We start from the raw sequence: 12,925 nt of genomic DNA on the forward strand, positions 1-12,925 counted from the left end.
ACTTGTATAACAAGAAAGAACCTGCAAGAACATCAGGAAGGTATCTTATTTTCCCCATAACCACTATTTCCTCTTTCACTTTCCTGAAAGCCCCATAGGCTCTCCTGTTTCCCTGATCCCTTCTTTCCTTCTAGGGTTGCTAATCCAGGCAATGGTTAGAAATCTGATGGAATTACAATAGGTCTCCCTACCGGCACGCTCCCGGGAGCGGGACTATGGATGTCCTATCTGTAGCCATTTCCGTTTCAGGGGACATGCCAGAAGATGTGTTGCACATCAATAATTTTATCTATTTTGCTCAAGGATGCAAGTCCCCCAAGTGGGACCTGAGAATCCCGTTATTATCGCTTATCACCATTGCAAAGAGATCAGTTCCCCTAGAGAAAATGGCTGCTTTGGACATTGGACTCCACAACATTATACTCCAACAAGGTCCCCTCCTGCTCAAAATCCCGCACACTCCCAGCTCTGCTCACAAAGTCTCCAGGCATGTCCCAACCCGGAGATGGCAACCAGAACATTGCTCTTATAGCAGTATCTCATTTGGTTCCAGTACTGCCTCATTGACAAAGGATATGTGGTGACCTCTAGTGGTTGCGTGTGGTAACAAGTTTTTATATCCTATAGCACAGTGGTCCCCAATCCCCGGTCCGGGGACCGGTACCGGTCGGTGGATCAGTTGGTACCGGGCCGTGGCTCCTCCTCATCCTCCTCCCTGGCTGCTGCTTCGGGGGCTGCCCTGCCACTCTGCTGCCGGCTCACCTTTGGTGCTCTCCAGCAGCTGCCATGGCTGGGGCTCCCCCTTAGCATTGCTGTGCGCAGTTGCTGCTGGCAGCGCCCCCCAGTGGGCAATGGGAAGTCAGGGGCACCAGTGGGAAAGCAAGTAGAGCAGGGGCTTAGGCAGCGGTGATGATTCCTCGGTAAAAGACTACCCCCCTCCCCTGGGCCTCAGCAAAATTGTCAAGCATTGACGGGTCCCTGGTGATAAAAAGGTTGGGGACCACTGCTATAGCATATGGTAATGACTGGGGAAGGCATTGGCAAGGCCACCCTGTATTGAGTCTGCCATGAAAACGCTAGAGGGCGTCACCCCAAGGGTCAGACATGACTCGGTGCTTGCACAGGGGATATCTTTACCTTTTATGTATGGGCATCTAGCCCATAACTAGCAGTAATTGTATTAAGGAACACTCGATGTTTAGGCATGCTGTGAAGAGCCTAACTGCTAGGCAGTCTCACCTCAATCAAACTTCCTGGAGTGCACAAAAGGTGAGTTTCTGAGCCAAATACCACGGTGAGAGGTTTTGTTTCTGCACAGCAGTTGCTTAAGCTACAGGATAAGTTTGTGCCTTGGGAATAGGGAACCAATAAACTGCAGCTTACAGTTCTTTGTTGTGCTAACACAGTGCTTTGGATACCAGAGAAGAGGAATATATCCCCCAGGATCATGGTCAAGTTATGAGAGCCAGAGTGGTATAGTGGTTAGGAGTGGCAGCTTCTAATCTGGCGAGCTGGGTTTGATTCCTCACTCCTCCTCCACATGCAGCCAGCTGGGTGACCTTGGGCTTATTACGGCCCTGATACTGCTGTTCTGACCGAGCAGTCCTGCCCACCTACCTCATAGAGTGTTTGTTGTGGGGAAAGGAAGAAAAGGTGATTGTAAGCTTTGGGCAGTGAAAAGCAGGGGATAAAAACCAACTCTTCTTTGCTTCTTCTTCTAACCCAGCAGTTCTTAACCTGGGGGTCAGGACTCCTTTGGTGGTCGAGCAACCTTTACACAGGGGTCGCAGGAGGGCAAGTAGCTTGGCCGGGGGGCGGGGGCACTGCCCCTGTTGCCACAAGATTGGCATGGTGGGTCAAGAGGCAGAACTGAACTGAGAAACCCCAGAAAAGAAACCAATTTATATACAGTCACGAACAATGGACCTTCACACCATTGGTCAGTTTCGGTTTAATTTCTGTGAAAGAACACTGGCATAATTTTATGGTTGAGGGTCACCACAACATGAGGGTCACGGGATGAGGAAGGTTGAGAACCACTGGTCTAACCTGATGAATTACAAAATCACTCACAGTTCATGCCTCGTTGTGCCTGTGCTGTTGGAGGAATCTCTTCATGAAGGAATCACACACACACACACAACCCTTCATTCTATTAAACCAGGGGTAGTCAAACTGTGGCCCTCCAGATGTCCATGGACTACAATTCCCAGGAGCCCCTGCCATTAAACTGATCAATTCTAAAACCACTCCCTTTGATTCCGAGATTCATGACTGATATCAAAGGCCCATGGAGACATCTAAGTAGTAAGTCACAGCTCAAACATCTCAAAGCATGCTTAGTTTTGTATGGTGAGATACTCCTTCAGTGTCTAAAGATGGGTTTAATATGAGCTGCCAAATTTATCAGTCCAAAGCTGCTTTGCATAACCTAAAGTTCAGCTTAATCATGGTTATTGAGAAGGGTTAGGGGGCAATGCTCATTTGAGCACAAAGGATTCTGGGGTGGCTTCAAAGTACAGAAGGAGCCCTTATCCTCAGGATGCACTTCTCACTTACCATTGCGCCCCAAGCCAGGAATTTGGGGGTGACCGTCGATGCCTCCCTGACTATGGAGGCGCAGGTCAAGAGACTAGCAGGCCAGGCATTCTTCCACCTTCGCCAGGCCCGGCTACTAGCGCCCTAAATGTTCCCTGACCATCTGGCTACAGTGATCCATGCGACAGTCACTTCCAGATTAGATTTCTGTAACTCGCTCTACGCAGGCCTGCCCTTGTCCTTGATCCGGAAACTTCAGCTAGTGCAAAATGCAGCTGCTAGGGTCCTCACTGCCACACCTTGGAGGGCCAACATCCAGCCGGTGCTGAGGCAGCTGCACTGGTTGCCAATTGCTGTCCGGATCTGGTTCAAGGTTTTGGTTTTAACCTTTAAGGCGTTACGCGGGTTGGGACCCACATACCTGAGGGACCACCTGTCGCCCTATGTGCCCCGCAGTGCTCTACGCTCTGAGGGAGAAAACCCACTGATCATTCCCAGTCACAGAGAAGTGCGCCTAGTCCCATCAGGGCCAGGGCTTTCTCTGTCCTGCCCCCCACCTGGTGGAATGAGCTCCTGGGTGAGCTGCGGGCCCTGCGGGAGCTGTCAACGTTCCACAGGGCCTGTAAAATGGAGCTGTTCCACCAGGTCTATGGTTGAGGCTGGGATTGGCAAGGAAGAACATTGCCCCCCTGGGGGGTTTGAAGTAGTCATCATCACCCTCCATCCCCCAATGCCCTTGTTCGGGTAGGGGAGGGTGGTATTTTCCGCCGTGTTGGGTATTTTTATAGTCTTTTAATGCGGGTTTTAATGGGGAATTTTAAGACTATTGTTACCCGCCACGAGCCTGTACGGAGTTACAGGAAATAAATTGAATAATGATAATAATTATAATTATAATGGCTGAGTTTGTCTCATTGGCTACTTGAATCATTATTCCCCACAATTCTCTCAAATAGGCCTTCTTCTTCTGGATAACAAAGTTCTTAAACCCTTTTCTTTTTTTACACGATGGCCAATTCTGCATGGGTGGAAAAGGCTGAGAGGGCAGTCATATGGAAATAGGGCAAATTCCCATTTTTAAATGATGTTGCTGCCAGACTGCCGCCCACCTGGGCCTGGCACAAATGAGGCCCCAGAAGCCCCTGGCTAAGGTATGAGGAATCTTATGAGTTCCCTTAACCCACTGTGGGGGCCTGTCCCGCAGCAGGCTGGTGTGGACAGGGAAGAGCCGTGGCCTGGAAGGCCCAGCTCCTCCCTGCCCTACAGTAGCTCAGAGGGGGCACAGAATTCCCTAGTCAGTTTTGAAGTGCTTATCCGTGCTGCAGGGCAGACTGGGCATTTATTTTTATTTTGTGGGAATGTGGGATTGTGTTCCATGCAATCCCACGTTCCTGAAAAATAACCCCTAGAGCTCCCCCCCCCACATAGCCCGTGTGGACAGGGAGGAGCCGGGCTTAGAAGGTGCATCTCCTCCTTGGCCTACAGTAGCCCAGAGGGAGCAACAAATGCCCCAGTCAGCATTGTGGTGCTTTACCATACGTGTGGGGCAGACCAAGGCATAACACATCTGTCCACATGTGGTTGAAACGTGTTTGGTTTTCTGTTTGTTTGTTTTTTTTGTCAATTATCCATGTGTCAGAATGCTTTGGATTTGTCCAGTAATGCATGATATATGTCGTCTTAAAATGTTATGTGTGTACATGTATTGAAATACATATTTGAATTGTAATATTTAATATATTCAGTTGCTGCTCAACCTTACAGGTTCCTAGCTTGTGTATTCAGGCTGATTTACTTTGTTCCCTCTTTTGTTGTTTCACTGAAGACTCCGGGACCACTTTATTCTACAACTCTTCTGGTTTGCAGAGTCAAGTCTAGTCTGGTGCAACCTTTCAAGATGTAACTGAATAGTTGAAAAGTCCAGCTGTAGGAACAGAGGAAGACGGTCACCTTCTAAGTATGGGTGAATTTGGAAATTCTTCACCAAAGTTAATAATTCTGAACAAACCAGAATATTGTCAATAGCTTTGGTACCCACCAAAAAAATAAATTCCCCTGGCTGGTCACCATTAAAAGCTCCATTGAGACTATAAAGACTTTGTTTCAAAGCAAATTTTATAAGGCAGAAACCAGAGAAGTTGAAGGGCATTTCTGCACAACTTTAAAAATAGCATTACGCCAGCTGAGTGGCATAAGGCTACATATAATCGCGTCTCCCGGACCTCTCCTCACTTTTTTACTGTCTCGCTCTTCTCTGCTGCTATCCCCCTCTAGAAGTGCTGATGGAAATGGCATAAGAGAGCAATATTTTTTTATACGTGACTCTCTTTCACCTGTCAGTCAAGGCAGGCAGCCAATCCCCTTTCTCCATGCTTTAAAGGGCCTGTGATGCCTGCTATTTTTTTAAAATCAATACTTCTCCTTTGAAATGCCTATGCATCTAATCATAGATGCATATTGCTTCTTTATTTTCACCCCTTATGGAATCACGAGTCATACTGCTTTTAAAAATAAATCTCATTCCTCATTGGGGGAGGGGGGAGAGGGAACCTTGGAGAGGCATACTTTATGCTACAACTTTGGGGGGAATTTTTTTTTTGCCTTTGCCTGCACAATTGAACACCTATTCGTTGCTCCAGGCAGTTCACTTAAAAAAAAAAAACCTCCCATCCCCAGGAGAAGGGAAAGGGAGGCTGGTGTGAAGGCGAGACACTGGAGGCAGAGATAGCCTCTTCACGTCCCTACATTTTTTTTTCTGGTGGCTTGCTGGTTGCTCTTCATTACCTGGCACTGCATATGTTGGTGAATCCACATTTTGGGATTTAAAAACTAGTGCTTTGAAATGGAGGATGTAGCCAGCTCAGATACTGCATGTTGGTGATGTCATTATTTTTAAAGGGTGTGTAAATCCCCCAAGAGTTGATCTTTTGATATTTGTGGGAGATGATAACATCCAAATTCATAATCTGGATCTTTAAAAGTGGTCGTCTATTTATTCTCTGGGAAGGAGTCTTTTGGCCTCATTTAGCATTGAAGTCCCCCATTAAAAAAAACCTTTGCTTCAGATAATTCTAACGAGAATAATGAAGTATAATATTCTAGCTCAAACCAAGTATTCTTCTGCTTTCTTTTTCCCAGGTAGAAATAAATATTGACAAAAATCTCTTTTTCCCCATTGAAAAAGGACTGCCATCAGCTGAGATTTTAAAGAGATCTTCACACCTAACATTCAGTTTGTTGGAAACCCATATAGCAAACCCATCCATTAGTCTTCCAGGGCTCTTACTGGAGAGGCCTGTAGGTTAAAGCCATGAAAACCCCAATTCTCCCGCAGTAGATGGGACTGATTACACCTAAGCAGGTATAATTTGTGTCGTACTCTGTACAATATAACTGGAAAGGGAGTACACTGAAACATTTTATATTTTCTGCATGCAAAATAAATAACAGCTTCAAGCAAGAAAGAAAAAAGTTGTTTTTAATTCATGTTCCATATAGTTTTTCTTTGCTGTGTGTGTTGTATTACTGCATCTCCTGCTGTTTTGGGGGGTAAATATGTGGAAGTGGACAGCACCCTAATATCACCCCTTGATGAAAATCCATCCAATGCTTTGAGAGATCCTTCAGAAGAGGACTTTTAAGACTAGGAGCCCTGAGAGGGCCATGAGGACAGATCCTGATGAAGCCAGAGCTTTGCTGCATGTAAGTTCTTTAATTACAGCATTGGGTCCTATATCTAACGTTGTATTAGAACACATAGATCGAAAGACGCATTGCTTCGATGTCCAGGTATAATTCCCTGTCCATGGGAATAAAAAGCAAAGGTGAGACCTGAGGTTAGTAACAACACCAAAAGAAGTTCATCCAGGCCAGTTTCATGATGTAAAGAAATACCTATGCCACCTTTCAGAATGACCCACTCAAAACCCTGCTCTGAAAATTGTTATTGCCTCTAGAAGAACAATATTGCCATACATTTCCCTTGTATTTGGGAAACAGAATCCCTTAAGGAAAGGGCCCTATCCTGAATAACAATACAAAAAGACTCCTAAGACGTGAAATATGGCAAACAAGAATTCCGTTCTTCAGCTGGTGGATCCTCTCAAAGGCAGCACAAATGCCATGGATTGAATTAAGGTATCATTCCTTGCAATATATCCATGCTGCTCAAAAGTAATGGCTTTCCCTTATCCACCTAGGGGAAATGACATCAACATATTATATGATGAGGTGGGGAGCTCCCCCTTATTGGCAGCCTTTAAACAGTAGCAGTCTGATCATGAATGCTTTAGGCCAGAGGTTCTCAACTGCCCTAATGCCGTGTTCCCTACAGCAGGGGCGACGTTAGCATGGGCATGGGCACACATGTGGGTGCACGTGGGCACGTGTGCGGGCACACATGTGCTTACACTGCCACTGCTTTTGCATGCCACAGTGCTCACCTCCTCCACACAGCCTCAGTGATCTCCGCAGCTTCCATGAGGTGACCCCCAGGAAAGGGCTGAATGACCCCTTGAGCGGTCACAACCCCCACCTTGAGAACCACTGCTTTAGGCTGATCCTGCATTGAGCTGCATTGATTCCATTCTAGTAGATAAGCAGCCTCAACGCCTAGATTGCCACATTGCAGATCTCTTTGCACCCCTGAGTGTGGCAAATGCTATACGTGGAGAGGGAGAGAGGAGCCAACAATTGGCACTGAAAGCTCACTTTCATGGGATGCACACTTAGTTGCATGTTGACTTATTTTTTTACCTGCTAAATAGCCAGTCTCTTTAGAGCTAAATGACTGTGAGTGTATACAGATACTTAGTAGCATGTGGAAATACTATCAATATCGTAATTCAATGTGACATTTGACCCTTCCTAACGGATTGGAGATGATGATGATGACGGCTTGTCATGTCACAATTACTTATCTGGCTGTCTTATTTGAGGTGTGTAACCAGGTTGGTCTGCAGCAGAAGAGCTCGAACTCTCTGCTGGCTGTTCGTTTGAGCACAATACCATGTCAAGGACCACCTGGAAGTCTGTTTATTTTTGGGATCAGGGGACCCAAGGGAGGATCTCCTCTATGAGCCTGCCAGTGAATAAAAGTCAAAGGCCAAAGTTAGAGGAGAGAAGATAGTAGTTAGAGGAGAGAAGATAGTTTGGAAACCAGGGCCCATTCTGCACGGATTGGATAATGCACTTTCAACGTGCTTTTGCAGCTGGATTTTCCTGTGCGGAACAGGAAAAATCTGTTTTGAAAGTGCATTGAAAGTTCATGGTCCAATGTGTGTGGAATAGGCCCAGGAAAAGACTCATAACAATGGGTTCAAATTACAGGCGGGGATGTGTAAGCTGGATATTAGGGAAAGCTTTTTAAACAAGAAGGACTTTTCTGTAGACTCCCTTGCCCAAGGATCATGTATATTCTCTTTCACTGGAGATGTTTAAGCAGTGTTGGATGATTTTTTGTCAGGGATACTGAAAAGAGTAGGCCATTGGAGTGGATGGTCTCTACAACGCTTCCTATTTTTCAAGTACTTCTTTCATTTATTATTCTACAATAAGTTATAGGGACTAGATCAGGCTTTCTCAACCAGGGTTTCAGGAAATCCTCGGCTTTCTTGATTGTCCTGGAAGCCTTTCCCAAATGAGTGGGAATTAATTAACGTTTCATGTATGTTTAAAATGTGTTAAACATTTATTGGGTACTATGACCCCCCCCCTCAAAATGGCCAATGATGGACCAGGAGTGGGTGGGAAGGGGAAGGTCCCTGGGTAGGCACTTATCCAGCTATGCTTCCCAATCATATTCTGCAGGATCGCTCTGAAGAATGTTTCAAGAGTTTTTCAACAGTAAAAAAAAAGTTGAGAAAGGCTGGGCTAGATTTGGGCAGCTCTTGAAGAGGTACCTTGTGAGAATTGTCACTCGCCCCAGGTCACCAAGCTGCCTGGATGTGGAGGAGGAGTGGAGAATCAAACCTCGCTTTCTAGATTACAGTCTGCCTATCCTAACTATGCCACCATACGGAAGATGATCTACAGATATTTTAGTTAAATGAACAAATGCTAGGCCAAGTTTATGCCCTAAACCAGTGGTCCCCAACCTTTATTAGGATCGGGCCGCGCCCGCGGATCGGGCCGCGCCCGCGTATCGGCCCACGCGGGCGTGGCCTGCATGGGCGCGGCCCGGCCCTGATTCCCTCTCCCCGCCCTCCCGCAGTAAGAAGCTTCCCGGGCCGCACGCTTGCAAAGAAGTTTTTTACTGCGGGGGGGGCGGGGAGAGGGAGCCGCGGCCCGGCGCCATGGCCTTTGCGGCCCGGCGCCGGGCCGCAGCCCGCAGGTTGGGGACCACTGCCCTGAACTTTGGCCAGAATTGGTTGAGGATCCTCTTTGCCTACCTGCATGTCCCCCCATATACACCACAGTCATACAGGTATCTCCTCGAGGACAAAGTATTTTCTGGCTGTTGCAGAAATTACCAGCGGCACTGCACATTTCACATTCCAGGGAGGCACCTGTGCAAAAAACCAGAAAGGGACTCACAAAATATATGGGATGGAGAACAGGGATAGACACAAACATGGGAAATGAGGTTCAGTTTGTTTCATAGTTCATGGCATTGCCCGATTCACGAGCCACAAACATTCACAAACATTTAGGGGCTAGACAAACTGGTTATGCTTGTGAAGCTCGTGATAACAGCAAATCCCTGCCAGGAAATTTCTGGCTGACTCTTTCCTTCTTGCAGTTTTGGTGAAGATTGCATTTATAAGGTCCTTTTTGTGTCCCCTCCAAGGAAGGTGCCCTCAGGAAAGTAGTTGTTGGGGAAATGACCATGGACAAGCAGTCATTTTGAGAGGTACAAGTTCAGATGGTTCAAGAGTGTGTAGAATGAATGCAAGCTGGAGACATCCGCTCATAAATAATCTCTAGAACAGGGGTAGTCAACCTGTGGTCCTCCAGATGTTCATGGACTACAATTCCCATTCTCATGGGAATTGTAGCCCATGGACATCTGGAGGTCCACAGGTTGACTACCCCTGCTCTAGATGACTCAGAATCACAGAATCTCACAGATATGGAAGAGATCACCAAGGGCCATCCATTCCAGCCTCCCACCTTCTCAGGGACTTAAAAGTTCTACACTCCTGGCAGCCGCTCATCCAATCTCCTCCCAAAAAAGCTTCTAATGAAGGAGTATGGAGGACTGCTGGAATTATAACTGTTCTCCGACCTACAGAGTTGCTTCCCTATGAAAAATGGCTTCTTTGAAAGGTGGGATCCTATAGTATTATGGCTGGCTGAGGTCCCTCATCTTCACAAAACCCATTTTCCCCAAGCTCTATACCCAAACCTCCAGGAATTTCTCAACTTGGAGTTGGGAGTCCTACACCCCAAACCCTACCCCCAGCATTTAGGAATTTGTCAACCAGGAACTGGCAACCCTAATTTTGAAACCACTGTTTGGAATACCAAAATGATCTAACAACAGATACGGATTGGACTCCTTTTCCTGGGATATAACTGAGCACGGTCTCAGCTACTAACAGCTGTAATCCTACCTGTAGAGAGAAGCAGAGAGAAGAGGAAGAGCCTGAAGAAGTTTTCCATGGTGATGGGAAGTGCACCACGTAAGGAGGAGTGCAAAAACTTTTTCTTCGGTAACTGAAGTGCCTGCAAAGATATTATCATTGTTAACCAAAATTGTATTTCCTGGGGTTTATTCCCTTTTTAATACAGCAAGACATTTTCCAGTCTAGCTGGTGTTTATTTTACTGTCTGCTTTGTGTACTTTTTATTTTATCCAAAGATGTGTGTCAAAAAGTAGACCTCTGAGGAAGACCCAGTGTGGGATGAAAGACATCCAGTCTAATGCCTAAGACAGTATGGTGCATCTGATTTTTTTTTTCAAGAATGGCCTATAGGCGTAGTGCATATTTTTATCAGTTGTCTAAATTGTACAGACATCCTGCCTTTCAGGACATGGAAAATAACATCACAACACTGAAATAACCATCTTTGGGCCCAAGGGAACCTGCCAACTACTGCCCTGTCTTGCACCCAGCGTTTCTAGGAGAGGTACTGGAAAAGGCTGCCACGGTCCAATTAGCAGCATTCCTGAAAGAAGCTTCAGTCCTGGACATAGCTTCCAGCCGGGCCATGAGTTTGAAAGGGAACTAGACACCCTGATGGATGACCTGCACAATGAGCTAGACCGAGGGTCAGCACTGCTCGCATAACTAGACCTCACAGCAGTGTTTGACAAAGTTGACCATGAGCTGCTAGCTCAATGCCTTGACAATGCTGGGATACATGGGACAGCCCTACAATGGCTGATCTCCTGCCTCCAGGGTTACAGGCAGAGGTTACAACCAATCTCAGCACTGCCATCTGCCATGCAGGATGTCGCAGGGAGTGGTTCTCTCACCATTTCTATTTAACGTCTTTATGCGCCCTCTAGCCCAGCTGGTCTACAGTTTCGGATTGGGATGTCATCAATATGCTGGTGACACCTAGCTCTTCATCCTGATGGATGGCCGCTCTCATTCACCCACAGACTCATTAGCCAGATTTCTGGAAGCAGTGACAGGATGGCTCAAGCAGAGCCATCTGAAACTCAACTCATTGAAGATGGAGGTCATGTGGTTCCGTAGAAAGGGTCCAGTGAGTAAGCATGATTGTTCTGCCTGGATGGGATGCAACTTTCAGTGGCACACTCAGCCAGGAATTTGGATGTGACCTTTGATGCCTCCCTTTCCATGGAGGAACAGGTCACAAATGTAGCAAGGCCAGTGTTCTTCCAGCTTCACCAAACTAAGCTACTAATACCCTATCCGGCTCCAGAATACCTAACTACAGTGATCCAGGCAATAGTCACCTCTAGAATATATTTCTGCAACTCGCTCTCTGCATGCCTACCCTTATCCCTGCTCTGGAAACTGCAATTGGTACAGAATGCATCAGCCAGGGTCATCACAGGAAAAATCTGGAGGACCACATTCTGTCCACGCTCCAACATCTGCACTGGTTATTTATTGAATACCAGATCAGGCTTAAGGTCTTGGTAATCACCTTCAAGGCCATATGCAGTTTGGACCTTGCATACTTGATGGACCATCTCTCTGAATATGCCCCCCATTCCACTCCATATATTTATTTATTTATTTATTTATTTATTTATTTATTTATTTATTTATTTATTTATTTATTTATTTATTTATTTATTTAGATTTCTATATATACCAACAAACTGGAGATCCTTGACCTGAAGGAAGTGCATTTGGCCACCACCAGAGTCAGGGCTTTCTCCATCCTGGCTTCCACTTGGTGGAACAAGCTCCCAGACAAGATCAGGGCTCTGCCAGAACTGAAACAGTCGACAGAGCCTGCAAAATGGAGTTCTTCTGCCAAACCATTGGTTGAGGCCAAGAGGGCCACACCAACCCAGAAGCCCCCTCCCAATGACCAAATACCAACAATCGCCCAACAGACAGAATCATAAGGCGACTCCTGACCCGGCAACCATCAAATGAAAGCAGCACTCACAGGTGAATAGTCAAAAGGTAAGTGTTACACAGTTATGACTGTAAAATGCTATTGCATTCAAAATGTTAAGTTCAGAAGGACTGATATATTTCCTGGTACTGTTATGTTAAATATTATATGTATAAAGCTCTGTTCTCTGTAATGTATTAGCATCACACCCCACTGAGAGCTACAAGCTTTATTGTAAACTGCCCTGATCCTCAAGGGAGGACAGTATAGAAATGTAACAAAATAAAAATAAAATAAAATAAAATAAGATACTAAAAGAGTCTTACAAGGTATACTAAAAACCCAGGTACTTAGTGCATAAGGATAAAAGTTAAATCTCCAACCATACCTACCACTCAAGCAGGAGTTCTCAATGGCTACCAAGGCTCTTGACTGGCTCCAAAGATGAACTAATAACAAAATAACTGTGCAATGCATTTTGTTGCTTCCTTGCATTTCCTGCTTGTTACTTTGGTTACAGACTCTGCAGCCAGCTTGCTTCAACTTCCTTGTGTTCTCAATCCATCAGAAATGTGGGTGTGATCTTCGACACTTCCCTTTCAGTAGAAGTGCAGATTGTTCAAGTAACCCAAATGGTGTTTTCCACCTTCATCAGGTTAGGCTACTAATGCCCTATCTGGCCCTGGAGCACCTAGCCACAGTGATCATGATGATCACCTCCAGATTAGACTTCTGCAACTTGCTCTACGTGGGCCTACCCTTGTCTCTGACCCAGAAATGGCAACTGGTACAAAATGCGACTGCCAGGGTCCTCACCAAAAAACCCTAGAAAGTCCACATCCAGCTGATGCTGTGGCTGTTGAACTGGTTATCAGTTGAATTCCAGGTCCAATTCACAGCA

General features: G+C 46.0%; 1 long non-coding RNA gene across 2 annotated transcripts; it reads right to left on the reverse strand.

The window, feature by feature from the left end:
* Positions 1 to 4,313: 4,313 nt before the first annotated feature.
* LOC143837245 (uncharacterized) lies at positions 4,314 to 12,515 on the reverse strand. Of its 2 annotated transcripts, none has more exons than XR_013230940.1 (4): positions 12,417 to 12,515; positions 10,092 to 10,203; positions 8,928 to 9,044; positions 4,314 to 4,462 (listed from the first exon to the last, which is right to left on the reverse strand). It is a non-coding gene; the product is annotated as an uncharacterized LOC143837245 (long non-coding RNA). The 2 variants fall into 2 exon arrangements; XR_013230939.1 differs by lacking the exon at positions 4,314 to 4,462 and adding an exon at positions 6,031 to 6,337.
* Between the last annotated feature and the right edge of the window lie 410 nt (positions 12,516 to 12,925).

Source organism: Paroedura picta, chromosome 5 (genome assembly GCF_049243985.1).
Source record: "Paroedura picta isolate Pp20150507F chromosome 5, Ppicta_v3.0, whole genome shotgun sequence".
Taxonomy (NCBI): domain Eukaryota; kingdom Metazoa; phylum Chordata; class Lepidosauria; order Squamata; family Gekkonidae; genus Paroedura; species Paroedura picta.